Source organism: Anomalospiza imberbis, chromosome 10, assembly GCF_031753505.1.
Source record: "Anomalospiza imberbis isolate Cuckoo-Finch-1a 21T00152 chromosome 10, ASM3175350v1, whole genome shotgun sequence".
Taxonomy (NCBI): domain Eukaryota; kingdom Metazoa; phylum Chordata; class Aves; order Passeriformes; family Viduidae; genus Anomalospiza; species Anomalospiza imberbis.
Genome location: NC_089690.1, coordinates 10,645,500 through 10,661,157, shown reverse-complemented (window position 1 = coordinate 10,661,157; position 15,658 = coordinate 10,645,500). Strand labels below are relative to the sequence as shown.

General features: G+C 43.4%; 1 protein-coding gene across 19 annotated transcripts in view; it reads right to left on the bottom strand.

Moving 5' to 3' along the window:
• LPP (LIM domain containing preferred translocation partner in lipoma) overlaps positions 1-15,658 on the bottom strand; it is a 334,843-nt gene that overhangs the window by 84,399 nt on the left and 234,786 nt on the right. The gene's annotated exons all lie outside the window — the stretch shown is intronic.

The window sequence follows — 15,658 nt, the reverse complement described above, 5'->3', positions numbered from 1 at the left end:
ATAAAAGCATTCACACAGTAAGGGGCTATATTGTCTGTTCAGTGTTGAACTTCATTCTTCATTCTTCATTCAGTGTTGAACTTCTTATTTTTCCTTTTTTTTAAGACAAAAGGGATTCAAGCAAGTAAATACCTTACTTAATGTAATGAAAATGGACTCTGAAGAACATCCAGTGAAGTACTATATATCCTCCTAGAATCGGAAGTATCCTAGCCTCATAATCAGATGTCTACTGGGTAGCACATAATAATAAACAAAGCAGAAGATTATTCCAACAATAACTTGATACAAACATTCTCCAAAACTGAAAAAGGCTTTGGAAGCATTTAAGTTCAGACTTGGTAAAAGTTTCCATTGCTTAACAACACAACATAAATGATAATTCTCCAGTGGTAGAGTATATGGACAAAGATAGATAATCCCAAAGTGCCAGTTATGTTCTCTTCTTGTTTGTTTCAACACAAATCCTGCTGTTAACTTTAGTGAGATAGGAGCTGGTCCACAGATTTTTAGTACTACAGATACAAAGGTTTTAATACTTGTGTAGAAGCTGAGATCTCTTGGCCTTCATAAGCTAACAGCTGCATACAGTATTTGCAGCCTGTCTCAGAGAGTCTTCTCCCCAGAAAACACCAAAAGTATGGCATATTTTGAGAAGCACAGAAATAGTCTTGTGCCTAGAAGTTTCTTAGAAGAAGCTAAATTTGGTGTCCATAAGGAGAAACTTGATCATCTCAGGATTAAAAAATGCTGACACCAGCTCTCCTTGTGTCCACTGCTTTCTTGGAAGACTTGCATATGAAAACTAACTTATTTGTAAAACACATCATTTCAGTAAAGCAAGTGATTTTATTGATTAATTGCTGCCTACATCAAGGATTGGACCTTTGATATGAAACAAGGAAACATTTTTCCATGCTCCATAACTACTTAGTTGGCAAGAAAATGTAAAATCACTGGAGAAACAATACATTGACCACTTCTAGGGACTACATCTGACATGATGAATCTTTATTGAGCCAGTGATGTTCAAGAGAGAACAGCAGCTTTAAAGCACTGCACTTCAAGAGCATTAAGTATATGCTTCCATGCTTTTTTCTTTCAGGCAAGAAGGAGATTTCAAATCAATCAATGCAGAGAAGGTCTCAGAATGGCACTTTGCAATAATACTTCAATCACCCACTCCCAAAATACCTGCATGTTCCTGACCCCATCATAATTCCTTTTCTAGGCTCCATGCTAAGCTGTACCATCACCCTTCTCACTTGCTGGCCCCAGCAGGGGCCTGTGCTCCCTGGAAGGGCTGGATTTGCTGTGCACACACTGAATGCAGCAGCTGCACCCACTGCCTGCCCAAAACCCACTCTGCAGCAGAGTAGCAGCAGTTCACAAGGGATAGGGGTGGCATGGTCCCCTAGGGGAAAAAGTGTACCTGGAATAAGCCCCAGGCCGGATGAATTTCCTTGAAGGGCTGGGCAAGGTCTGTTTGCCTCACATTCAGACTCCCTGACTGAGAACACAGATTGGACCTAACATACATTCAGGTTTTCCCACAGATGTTTTCTATTTTTTTTTTTTTTGCTTATGAATTTTTTTCTGAACAATATTTGAGGATTTTGTGCATTTCTCCAGGAATTCTAGTTGCCTAGCAGTTGTTTTGAGCACCTGGAAATGCTGAATGTCCACATACAGAGCAGTAAACTTTTTTGTACAAATGCAGCCATGCTGATGTGTTTGGGTTACCACAACTTACTTTTCCACATGGGGAGGCAGAAAGTATGGTGACCTGCATTTGTCTTCGAAGTCATGTAAGTGTCATCTCTGTGGGATACATAATTTTGTATGGATAAGGGCATTCATACGACTAGAAGTTCTAGAAGCAGGTATTTGACCCAGAACATCCAGACTCCCTTGGCCAGAGCTTTGTGGCTTTTTTAGAAGTGCTACTCTACAACTACTTAATTGGAAATAATATATAGCATAATCCTAAAAAAAAAAAAAAAAAAAGTTTATTAGTAAGTCAATTAAAATTGTCAAATGTAAGACACTTAATCTTGGAACAACCTGTTTTTTTCCCTTTGATCTCTTGTTCCTAAGAGCTGATCATGAATCTTGCCTGAACATATATTTTAACACAGCAAGTGCAGCCAAGGATTTATTAGCTCGAGAAATCAATCTGGCAACTGAGCTTCTCAAGGTTCTATTCCAGGTATTGTACTTATTTCAGTTTCCATGCAGAAAAGAATGACCTCTGCCATTCCATCAACAGAGACTCCTTTCCTAGACTTTGCATGGAGAAAACAGCATGGTCTGAAGCTGATGATGGCCCCCATCCCTGTATTTCCCATTAGTCATCACCAACCTCTTCTGCTGGTCTCTCCACACATCATTTGAAACACTGCCTTTACCCTTGGGCCCTATAATAGAAATGGACCAAAACAGAAGGCACAAGCCACAGTCTTTTCACAGAAGAGGGCAGTGAAATACATGGAGCTGAAGCAATTTGCCCAGTATCACACATGGGCTCTAAGGCAAAGACAAATCCTGCATCCAGGCTGCTGGGAGCCCTACACTTTCCAGCCTTGCACACTGGGGCTCTGAACACATTGAACACTCTGCAACCCAAAGCCACTGCACCTGCAGGCCACCACAGCCACGCATTGGCTGGAGGTGGGTGAAGCCTCTCCCTCTTTTCCATGCTGGCTTCCCACACCTCTCAGCTGGGGAGCACTCCATAACTAATTCATAAGGGCTTGGACTAGGCCCTTTCAAATGAAAGACCAAAATCTGCAAATTTTCAGTTTTGTCTGACTCTCTCTGGTTTTGGAGGCCACACTGCCTCATACATACAATAAATAGACTGCTCTCGTATTTTATCTACATTGCACTTTTCCAAACCAGGCAGATTTCCTATCCAGTACCCAATGTCAGCAGAAATAACAAATACCAACCACAATGTTATGAGACATTTTGAATTATTTTGACTAAAATGCTATGCCTTTTTGACCAGTATTTAAGTAATACTAGGCAGATCTTTTTCCTCCTCCCATGGCACATGTTGACTACGTGCCTCCAGGAAAATGCATTTCATGCATATGAACATGCTGTTTGCTGGGACACGCACACACACAAACATAGAGAGGAAAGTGTATCCTTAGTCCAACATAAAATGCTTGTTTCAGCAAAACAGTTTCCTTCCTCCTCCTTTGTTAGGTCAGGGTAAAAATACAATTCTGGCTTTCCTTACAAAACAGAGTTGTGGTGTTGTTGTTTATATTAAACTTCCTCTATTTTCTCCTGATTGCACAATAATCAAGGCTGCCTAGAAATCCAGCTTGCTGTCTAATCCACCAGTTAATTTCATACATTTTCTTTTCTCCATGCACACACCTTAATGAACACAATTACCCACTTTCTTAGCTAGACACAGCTCAAAGAAAGGGACTGCACTGACTTGCAGACCCCAAGCACCACTCTGTCTGGCTAACCACAGAAGCATCAGGGATGATAAACTGACCCATGAAAATGGAAAAGAGCCCAGCAAAAAGCTGGCAGAAGGGACTGTGCTTTGGAAGCACAGGCACCTGAGTGCCTCCTTTGCTACTGCCATCAAACACCAAGCAACTTCAGGGAAGAGAAGATTGCAGGAGCAAGCTCAGGAAGAGAAGAGGATTGCCATAGCATGTACAGATGCAAAAGCATTCCTAAATAAACACTGTCCTGCATACTTAGTTGGGATATTAAGGAAAACAACAGCACTTCCAGGGTTAAGCCCTGTAGCAGAAAGTATCTTCATGCTACAAAGGAAGTGAGCTAATTGCTTGTTCCACCATCAAAATGCTGCAACAACATCTGGCTCATCTTCCTTATTAAAGTTCAGTTCCTGAAAAGCCAGGTCAAAAGAAGCAGTTGTGTGGAATCACTGCATAATTATTTTGGTACTCAAAGCTGATACTTGCTTCAGTGCTTCCCTGGCATATGTTTTCTACTCCAGACCTGTCTCAGATGTAAGGGCTGCCCACAAAAGGGAGCTCTGCAGTCACTGTGGTGCATTTGCCAACAAGAACCTTCCTCATCCCCACATACATATTTACCCATATGGATAAAAACTGCAGTGCAAAATCTGCAAAGACATCTGAAGATGATGCTGTGATGAATGCACCATCATTCAGAATCCACTGTATGTGGTCATTTTTCTTGTCCATTTGTGAACATTTTAGAAGAAGCTTCTTCTCTCTGGGAGAAAATAACTTCAATTACGTGTTCCCAGTTACAGAAACGTGGAAATTATCTTCTTTTCAGAAGGTAGAATTAGCTGAACTTGGAATTGAAAGGCAGCCAGAAACATCTTTCACTGATAGTTACTTTCTCTTCATTTTTTCCTCCTGTCTGCATAGTCTTCTCATTTTACTCACCAAAACGAATCATCAGTTAAATAGTATTACAGCATAACATTTGTCCAATGGTTTGACAAAGGCCACTTTTTTTTTTTAAAGTTATTGACTGTCCAAAACAATCGCAAACTTTCAGAGCAAGAAATCCAGCACAGCGCCACATCTCTCATGAGTTGTGCTCCCAAGGAAGTATCAAGATTGCCTACAGCTGTAATTCAGTTTATAATTAAGGCCAAGTCTTACAGAGGAGATGCACTAGAAAAAGTATCTGAATTCTTGATTTATTTTCCCAGTGAAAGGTTACAGCTGCCAGAGTACATAAAGATTCTTGAAAAGAGGATTCTGCCTGGAATCCTTGCAGCATGCACGTTCCTGGTTTATTCCTGGTAAGAGGATAGCTCATCAAGATCCTCTGAAGAAGCTGCCCTGCATGAGGAGATACCCACTGACAGCCAGTGCCCTCCAGCCCACACCAGAAGACCAAAATTTCAAGTGTTGGGCTGCCAGGAGAGAGTGCTCTTCTGGCACATACCAGAGTGGAACAAGCCACCGGTTCCCTCGCTGCCTACCCGCCCTGCCACCCCACAGCAAACCAGCAATCCAGAACGTTCAGTTCTGCCAGCAGATCCCTCATTTGTTTAACACCGCCTGGCTTTGAAATAGGACAGTTTTGTAACTGCTTCAAAACTCTAGAGGATATTTTTAAACTTCATTATTGCAACTGTATCCCTAACTATCCATGCAGATTGCCTGTTCTAATCCTGCTAAGCTCTTAGTTTCAGTGATCTCTTGTGGCATTAAGATACACAGAATTTGAGTAATTATAACAATAAAAGTATTTTCCTCTGTTTTAACTTCACAGCCTGCAATTTTGCACAATTGTCTCTTTTTTTTACACTGTGAAACTGGGATGCAGACAGGTAGGAAGGGGAGGTATCTTATTGATAGTTTTAAAAGACAGTGGCACCAGAATGCAAAATCATGATAGAATTGAGGACTTTTGAAAATCAGGCTGCTCATACAGATGTCTGTTTTGACTCACCAGAGCAGATCTTTTAGCTTACAGTCACGAACCCAAAATCTTGGTCTTTGTATACTGATACTGAATTCAACAGGTTCACCATACATGCACCCTAATTACTCTGTAAAATGGGTTTAGCAATACTTCTGTCTTAATCAGTGCTGTGGAGCTGTTCAAGCTTCTACAACATAAGTGACTACACAGAGACAGAGCATTTTATTAAACATCAAGCATGGTAACAAAAGAACGTGACGGTTTTGTCCTTGGATTGTTTCATGCTATTACATGTAAACAGACTAAGTAGCTTTTCTTGCTATTCTTCATATTCTCACTAATGTTCTGAATCTGGAAGGGCTGGTTATTTTTGCTAGGTATTATAAAAACTGGATATTCTGTAAACATCACCATCTGCTTCTGGCTTCTGCACTGAGCACAACTGTGTTAAATGACACCTTCCACTGCTATTCTGGCGAGTCCTTGCTTCTGCTGGACACTACGGACTGTTTATATATTGAGAGTTAACAGCAGATGTGTAAGACTTTTATGGAGCAACATTGACCATTTCTCATTATAAAATACAAAGCAGTGGCTGGTTGTCCAAGTAATAAATTTTTTACATGTTATCTCAGGAAACAGCAGATTTAAGCTATAATTCACATATAAAATACTACATTTTAATGTCCCATTGGTGCTTAAATGTATATACAGAAACAAATGCAGCAGTGCCTGATCTTGCCTGGGGCCTCTTGGCCCTATCATTACACAAATATGCTTTACTTGTCAAGGCTTATCTCATATGAAAAGGGGAGCAGGCTGGTGGGTTTTTCCATTAACCCCACTTATTTTGGTAACGGACATTTTAGGCACTTTAAAAGAAAGACAAGAACTCCAGGAACAGCTGGATGGCACTACTGAGAGAGAGAATGAGGCACCATTATTATACCCATATGCAAATAAAAAGATTGTACCATTTTAGCCCTACGTTTTTGGCTGGAAGAGCTCAGTCTGCTCCATAAAATTGTATCAGGAAGTCCTATGCTCACTCGTCCATTTGTTTCAAGATCAAAGGCTTTATTCTGCTCTAAGCTGCTTGCATTGCCACATCTCTCTGGGCTCAGAGTCAACCATTCCCTTACTCCCATGGATCACCAGCAGCAGTAAAGACCCTACAGGCTGCTTCTCAACTCCCCTCCTCAACAGGTCAAAATCTGCATTTCAGAGTAGGAGCCATAAGCTTCCATAGGAGGTAACAGTCTCACTGCTTTGATCCCGAGCTGTACAAGAGTTTGTACAAACTGCAAATTGCTGTACAAGAGTTTGAATTCACTTCTTGACATCTTGGCTGTAGATCCTGGGGTGCACAGTGCATCTAGGACACCTTGCTTGGGGAGGTGATGAGCCTCAAGACCTGTACAGGGCTCCCTTATGCCAGTCCAAGGTGGCATTACTGAAAGACATCAAGCTGTGGGGGGGCCCCAGTGGCAGTGACTGACACTCCAAGGGCTCATCGTCTCACCACCAACCAAGCCCTATTCCCATCTAATAGGACAAACACAGAGGCAAACATAAAAATGGGAATGCTTTAATATTCATACTGATGAAAAGAGATGTGTTTGCTGACACAGTACTCAACTCGCCCAGATGATTCATTGCCACAATGAAACGACTGAAAGAAGCACCTTCCCTCCAAAGCCTACCCTTCCAGAACCACCTTCCCTCCAAAGCCTACCCTTCCTGAAGCACCCTTAAAATCCAAGGAAATAACTGAGCTTTGCCCTTTCTTAAGTTTTTCATTTGCAAAGCCCTTCAGAGAGGCAGAACTGAAGGGTTTCCACAGACACTGAGGGGTGACATGGCATGACGGGCTCACGCACATGGCTGGTGCGGCACCCGCAGTGCCCCAGGAGCTCCCCAGCACTGCCTCAGCACCACTCACCCCAGAGCTGGGGCCGGAGCTGGTGCTCAGCACCAGCACCACCTGCCCTGCGGTTCAGCTTCGGCACCCAGTGAAAAAAAAGGCGGCCCCAGCTGCGGGGCCTTAGCAGGTAACAAAAACAGAAGTGTCATGGCATCACTTGTTTCAAAAGAAAAATAAATCTCACCATTTTAATGGTACTAATTTTGCATGTGAAACTTGCATTCATATTGTATTAACAGTTTAAATATAGCTTTCTTGCCAGAAGCCTGAATAGGCTAGAAAAGATACTTAAAATATGCAAATTGTGTTTCTGTTTTAATACACAAAGAAACCTAAAATCATATCACTTTCCATCACCAAGACAGGTTTTAATATAAGGTTTTTTCATGTGAAAACTGTAACAGCAAACAAATGGTTAACCATGTGTTTAACCCACTATCTGTAGTCTCACTTTTAGTCAACTGTGACATGGGCCATTACACTTCCCAGGACACCAATGACTTAAATGAAGACTACATATTTTGCTTAACATTAAAAGATTATATTTATAAATTACAGTTAAAAGGCTTCTCAGACTGGAGTGGGTGCTTGGTTCAACATCCATAGCACTGGAGGGTAGGATTCCTGAGCTTTAGCCTCAGCAATGTTCTTAACCAGTCTGATCCTGCACCCAGCTGTTATGAATGGTGTTCATAATGCTTGGCTGTCTCAAGAGAATTTGAGAGGCTCAATGAAATCTTCATTACAAAATGCTTTGAGATCCGTGAATGAAAGATGCTGAATGAGTACAATTCATGACTGTTAATAATTACCTTTACTAGCCAAAATTGTGCCTCCTTTCACTCATATGTGTCTAGATTTTGTCTGTGAAGATTATAACATCTTAAAAACAAACACTGGTCTCCCAACATGCCCTCAGTGGTCTTGTATAAATAAAAGTGATAATATTTGAGGGAACAATAGCGTGGCAAAAGCAAATTACATTCCTGCTGGACTCAGAATCTTCTTCCTTATTTCACAACTGGGAGATTTCTCCATTTTACTCGTGTTCCAATCCTTGAATCACCTGTTCTATTTTCCTTATGTGTAGCTGTTTTCATTCTAAGAGCTTTCCTGGTTTTCCTTTAACTTTGCACAGGTCATGTTTCTTGAAGAGGTTACTGGAGGGTGCTAACCCCTTTTAACAAAATGGGCACGAGTTCCTTTGGAAGAAGATAGGAAGCTCCAAACATATCAGAGAGTGTAAGCACTGAGTATGATCCTTCATTTCACTCCGAGTCTCTCAGGTAACTGAGTCAGAGAAAAGGAGTCCGAAATTTAAGAGACATCTGGATTCTGTTCAGGCCATCTTATTGTGCTCACCTCTTGGCCAAGGTATGCTTCAAGGGTGACAAAAAATTTTCAAAGTGATACCTTTTCCAGTGATGCAAGAGAAAAGAGAACTTACAAATAATAATAAGATTGCTACTCATTGAAGTCAGAGGGAGACCTCATTTGCTTGCACCTCCAGGTCTTGTGGTGAAAGACTGTAGAGAAGATTATTTAAAGGATACTGACACAGCTCAAGACAATATGTAAGCAGTAGAGATCAGAGTTCACCTCATCTCTACCTCAATTAAAGCATCTCTGTATTTTATACCAGCTATATGAATGGTTTTGTTGCTGAATTGCTTTATTGACCTTTAAGAGACTGAAGCTTTACTGCACTTAAAACAACTAATTCTCCTCATGAAGAGCCCTCTGCAGGTATCTGTAGGTCACCTGGATCTCAGCTCAGTCATCTAACATCACGCCAAGTACCATTTGCAAACACATGTTATTTAATTCATGAGGAGCAATCGCCCGGCCCATCAGTGTTGAGCAGACCACACTGCCACCAGCAAGCCCTGGCCTCTCTATCTCCAGCCCAAACAAGGACAAGAGCCTCTTCACAAAATTACCAGGCTGGAGTTGGTCATCACTGGTGATTAAAAAGTTAGAGAACCCTTCACCTTCTGTTATATGGAGGTCCCCACCAAAAGCAGGCAGTTTGTGCACAGAGCTGATGCTGCTCGCTCACATGAGAGCCTGGGGAAGGGGTTGGCATCCAGCTCACGGTGCAGCCGCACCCACAAGGCATTACCTGCACTTGTAGGTGCTACTGTGATGCTGAGCAACATCAGGCAGAGGACAGGACACACTGGCAGTAAGGAGAGAGGTGATGAAATTAAACAGTGCCATCAGGAGCAGAGGGAGTAATACACAAGAAAAGAAGGAAGAAAGGGTGAAGGGCTGCAGCCTTGAGTGAGTGTCATCTTGATAGCCTAAGCACTGCTGCTTTAGAAGAGACTTGTATATGTTTCACTATCAATTACCTCAGATAACCAGAAATAATATTTTCAGAACAAAGCAGTGCCAAATTCTATACTGCACTTGGAGAAAAAAGGCCAGGGTAAATGCCCGTCATCTAGATTATAATTTATTTCACCCAATGTACTTACAAAAATGATCTCTCATTTGGCTCACAGCAGTAGAAATTTCTCAACAAAGTAATAATTCTACTGTAATAGAGTCCAGGGCAGTAAAGTATTACTCAAATAAAAGCTCCAAGTCTCCCTTGAAAAACTGTACCTGCTCAGGAATTTCCCATAATCACACGGGAGGGGAGCTGAGAAAAGAGCAGCAAGAGAAGAGGAATGATTTTTTCCTCAGAGAGCACCGCAGGATGAAGACCCAGCACATCCCAACTGGTGGCCAAATCGTGGCAGGGAGCCAAAGAAGAAGGGATTATGGGCTATCAAAAAATGCTGCAGGAAGTTTCACCATGGCTATTCAATATTCAAAGGGTCTCAACCTTTTCCTTGCAACCTGCTGGAACAGGAGTGAGTTGGCTGTTCTATTCCTCTTATGGATCCTATGACTCCTGCTTGTGCAGAGGGCAGGAGATGGTCCTTGGAGGAGAAGAGCCCCAGGAGCAAAGAGGTGAAGATCAGATCTGGTATGAGGGCTCTGGCATCATGGGGAGGGAGGCAGAGGAAAGAGCAAATTAGCATTTAGCAACACAAATACAGCAATTAAGGCAGAACTACCTTAGTTCAGCAATTAAAAAAGTCAAGACAGAAGTGCTGGTACGAAGAGGGGAAAATCACTCATAAGGCAGCATGCAGTAAGTGATTTGAGCCAGATCCCAGCATCAAAGGGGAGGATGGGATGAGGCAGAGAGGAAGGAGAAGAAAGTACAGCCTAGCTAGGAACTTCCAGAGCTGGCAAGAGTCCATGCAGAGAGGGCACATGGAGATATGCACCCACCACAGGAAGAGTGGCTTAAGGAAGACCAATGTGCAAAGGAGCTGTGTGAAATGGAAGGCAATTAGCACCCTCAGAGCAGGGAGCAAGCAGGAAAGTAAGACCAAAGGAGAGGCAGCAGTGTCAGCTGATTTTACTGAATAATTTCCTTTCTACAGAACTATCCAATGCTAACAAAACCCAGCAATTTCAGTCTATGGGATTGGTCAGGTGTACGTGTGTGTGTGTGTGTGTGTGCGTGTGTGTTTTTGATGGGACAATAGACACCCAGGGCAGAGCACTACATCCTCAGTGTCACATTTGATTCCCTCCTGGAAGTTGTATATGGGGTTTCAATGTCACATGATCCTCCTTTCCACATCCCCGCCACATGTAGTGTGTGATCCCACATTTGTCACAGGCATGCTTTCCAGCCAAACAGAAAATTACTTTTATGGCCACGATGCTTAAGATGGTAAATGCATAGGGGCTTGTGCTGTGGGGATTGTGCAGTGTGCAAGAACCTATGGAATAAAGGGCAAAGGAGAAGGAATTCTGCTTGGCGCTGGAGCCAGAAGGGAATACGGAATTCCCCAGATTCAGAGCTTTTCTAGTACTTTTCCTCATTCTCTGCTTTCTCATCAGCCTCTCAAAAAGCCCCAGGATATTGGCAGCCAAACCAGGCTGTGCACTAAAGAAAGGGAATCTAACTTCCCCAGCTGCAGCCTCTAAGGCTGCTGTCATCCTGAGGGCACAGTCACTGTACTGACATACAGACCTAATGATCTACACTGTTCAAGGCATCAAATGCTTTAAGAAGCTCACCCTGTTCAGAAGGCCATGCTCAAGCTATATTTCCATGCCATCTTTTGTGTGAGGCTGGAACTGACTCTGAGGAGGTCAGGAAGAACCTGATGGTTCAATAAATGAGACACTCAGGAGAGTTAGTTAAACTGACAGCTCAACAAGATCCATGTTTAGTTGTCAAAACATTCCTCCATGCACAGAGAGATGCAGCTAAGAAGGCTGTCCACATCCATCTTGGGCTGGAGACAGGCTTATCTCACTAATTGGTCGAGCAGTACTTTGTGGAGAATGGAGTGAACTGGCAGAGGTAGCGGCATGTGCAATTAGAGCTGAGGAAGCTGAGGGCTGTGGCTGGACAGAACACTGTGCCTGGACCATTTTGATGTATAGGAAAGATCACTTTGTCCATGAACCATTTTCGTGCCCTGTTCAGCCGCAACAGCAGCAGCCTCCTGTATTTTAATGCCTGAGCAGCTCACAGGTTGACTGAGCAAAGGCTGAAGGGGAAAAACAGAGGTGTGTATACATAATTTTGCTGAACTTACTTGAAAAGGATGGGCTAGACATTAAGATGGTGCAAATCAGAGTCACTCCAGGGAACTCACTGATTTACACAGCAGTGGAGAATCTAGCTCAACATGCCAAAGTGAGCAATGTACTCAGGTGTGCATTAGCTGGTTGAAAGACACTGAGTCAACAAGGCTGTCCAAACCCGGACCAGACTAACTGCAGCCCCCTCAGCCCTCAGCTGCATTTGTCTCTCACAGAACAAATGACAGGGAGAAAACTGGCATCCAGACTGCCAGACCAAGAGTGAACACCACAGACAAAGACCCCACTCTCTGAGGATATGGGTGATTGAAGCCAGCTTCCTTGCAGGTGACACTCCAGGGTTTACTTAAAAAAATAAGTTAAAAGTCTCTATCCCCATCTGTGGGGGACATGTCAGACTGGCTTTCATGGGCTCCTGTTACCAACTCCCAGCTCAAGCTAACATGTTTTTCAGGTTCTCCTCCCTCCTGGCTCCTTTTGAGGAGCTGTCTCTCTCTTTTAGAGGACTTTCAGAGCAAGCATGCCTCCTCCACCTCCTTCCTCATCTACACTTGTTCCTAAGAGCCAGGCAAATTTCAACAACATGTCTAGAAAAACAGTTGAGAACATCAAACACTTTACAGACTCCTTCCTCTTCTTTCTCTCCATACAATGTATTCTCTCCATGCTCCCTTTCTGCCCTTCTACATTAGTTTTACACTATTAAATAAGGGATTCAGGCCCTCTTCCTGTGACCCTCATCTGAAAATCACTCACACACTTTAGAGGGTTTGCAACGCAGAGGATGAGAAAGTGAGGCCAGCAAAGTGCTGGAAGGGATTGCCTGGGGAGTCTGTGATTTCCATCACTGAGGCTTTTCAGAGTAGGAACAAACAAATATTTGTAAAGAATAGCTTAGGCAGAGTTGATCCTGTCTCTGAGCAGCAGACAGATCTTCAAGTCTGTTCCAGCTTTACTGTTTATGCTTCTGTGATTGTGATAGCAGTTGTGACATATTCTGCAACGGAGTTGAGCAAAGCCAGCTGAAAGCCCTATGGATCATCTTTAGGGCTGAAGCTGCTTACAGGAAAGGAAGCTCATATGCAGTGTTAAGTTACTTGGTGGTTTTGTTCCAAACACTAAATCAAGGAAAGTTTGTTCAGCCATGATATGATAAAGAAGTTGGGTCCTAAGCAGGCCCTGTCCTGCTTTTACTATCTCCAAAATGCTGTATCTTCAGCTTTGACTCCAGGTGCATAAGGCAGCACATTCAGAGCACCCACTGTATGGGCAGTAAATATTTGTGTTAGACAAACAGCCGGCTTCTTTTGTCCTAGTCCTCAGGAATGCCCATCTGGCACTCAGTGCTGAATCTCTACTAAAACCTCCCAGAAGTTAGACAGGATGCAGTGAGTCTGGCCAGGAGCATGGAAATGGCAGGCAAAAAGCATTCAGAAAATCATCACAGGTGCCCCAGACTGCAAAATGCGCCTCATGTCTGTTGTGCAAAAACCCACGTGTGTCCGCAGTGGATTGAAGGAAAGAAGTTACTCCAGAAACACTGATGCCAGCTCTCCCTGCAATACCACCTTCTGAGGAAAACAAATGGCAGGAGAGCTATCTAACCTACTCATCGCAAAGTCTTTATGCCACAAGACGGTATTTACTAGCTGGTACCAGACAACATTCAAGCAAGAACAGAAAGTCACTTTCCCAGCGCTCCTTGTGAATTGCTCCCATCTGTGCAAGAGAGCAATCCAAAGCCCTTATGCCCATGACAGTGCTGCAATCACACGCTTCGTGTTTTACACCCAAAATAGCGCCAGCCAGACCACGGCGAGGCTCGCACAGCGCATGCAGCTGCGCTGATGAAGAGGAGCCACTGGAAGCGGTTCTGGGGGCGCACGTTGCTAGGGAACGTGGCAAAGCCCTGCAGATTTCCCCACCACTCGCTGGCTCTTTCCCCTCTTCCCATCTCGCTCGCACTGTGCCAGCATCTTCACCCTGAGAGTGCCGCTCTTCCTGTCTGAAGTGTGCAAAAACAAATCTGCCAGCAACAATGGAGCACGATTGCTTGGCATGTGTTCCCGAAGAAAGAAATCGCTCTAGCCTTTGATTTTCAAAGGCAGCCAGCTGACGGGTTGGGAAAAAAATCCATTCTCCATTTTCTCCATGTCTGTGTGTTATTTCATTCCACCTGTGTTATGGTTAAGGGTGGGTGGCAAGCCCAGGTGGCACAACTCAACAAGCTGAATTTTTGGAAGCTGTGTCAGCTTGCAGATGGCAAGACTGGTGCCCTGTGTCACACTGTGTCCCCTGGACCCCTTCACTTCCCCTAACGTGCTGCTCCTTGGGAGGTGGCTGCAGGAGCCAGCACAGTTCTGCAAATGTAGCTGGGCACTGCACGGTGCTCCCACTGCTCCAGCGGCCACCAGAGCTTATGGCAAAGGGCACACAAGCAAAAGAAGAGCTACCAGAGAACTGGGAGGGAAGGGAAAAGAAATTTCTGCCTTCTTAAAAAAGACCTGGGAGAAGGAGAGACCAGTGACCAAGGTGGAAACATAATGTTTTCCAGTATTAATCAATCATTAAACAAATTGACTGAATGTTTAGGAAATGCAATGCTCCCTTCTGGGGCATTAGAGATTTATATTTAGATGTTAGGTGTTCTTTTCTACCCTGCATTATTTTTAGCTACTCGTTGATGCTAGGCTAGCGGTGGCTGCTGTTGGATCGATGAGGCTCTCCTGTGATGGCAGCTGGCTGAAATATGCCAATAGGAAGTGGGATATCATTCAGCCCAGGATGCTGCTTGGAATCCCTGTCTGCATGAGGAGATAATGGGACAGCAGAGCAGTGGCTGGTTCCCCAGACTTGTACTCACACACTGAGGCTGAAGGCCTGGACAAATGTCCTTCAATACCAACAGGGACTTAATAAAACCCTAAAAGCAGCAGAGAAGAGACACTTAACAAGCCTGTGTAACTAAGAAATCACAAGAGAGAAAAGATTTGGAAGTGATTTTGAGAGATTGCTTAATAAACCCCTTTATCCCAAGAAGGAATAAAATAAAGTATGTGTTTGACCTATTAGACACATTAATTCTGGAGACAGAGGAAGAAGCATTTCATTCTCCTAGTAACAGCACACCACAAATCTTGGGTGTCCACAATGCCTGTACTCATAACACTCTTTGGACAAGGGGAAACTCACATGATCCCCAGGGCAGGCCAGAGCTGCAATTTCTCCCCATTACAGGGTTGCATCCTTGAGAAGAACCAACACCTGATGATGAAGGGGTAAAAAAATCCAAGAAATGTAAAACAATAAAATACTAAATATTATATCAAAAGACTAATTTCTTCTTCACTCCAGGTAATTTGTAATTAGACTGCTTTGAGATAGGAGGATTTATGTTTCTTCCTAAGAACAGAGCCTCTCATGCAGTGTGACAGCATGATCTCTTATCCCATGATAAGCCAGGCAAGGATAGTCAAGGTCTCATCTTGAACTTTGCTCAGCAGCACAGCAACAGCACACCAATATGCAAATATCTTTCATGGAGTTGTGTTATGTATCACGTGTCAACCTCTCCACAAACAAGGATAAGTCTCATTTTATGAGGGAATACAAAAAGCTTAATGCAAATGCATGTCTGTGTATCAGCATTCCTTTCGAAAAATTGCCTTGCACCTCTGTGTCATCCTCCAGAGACCCTGGAGC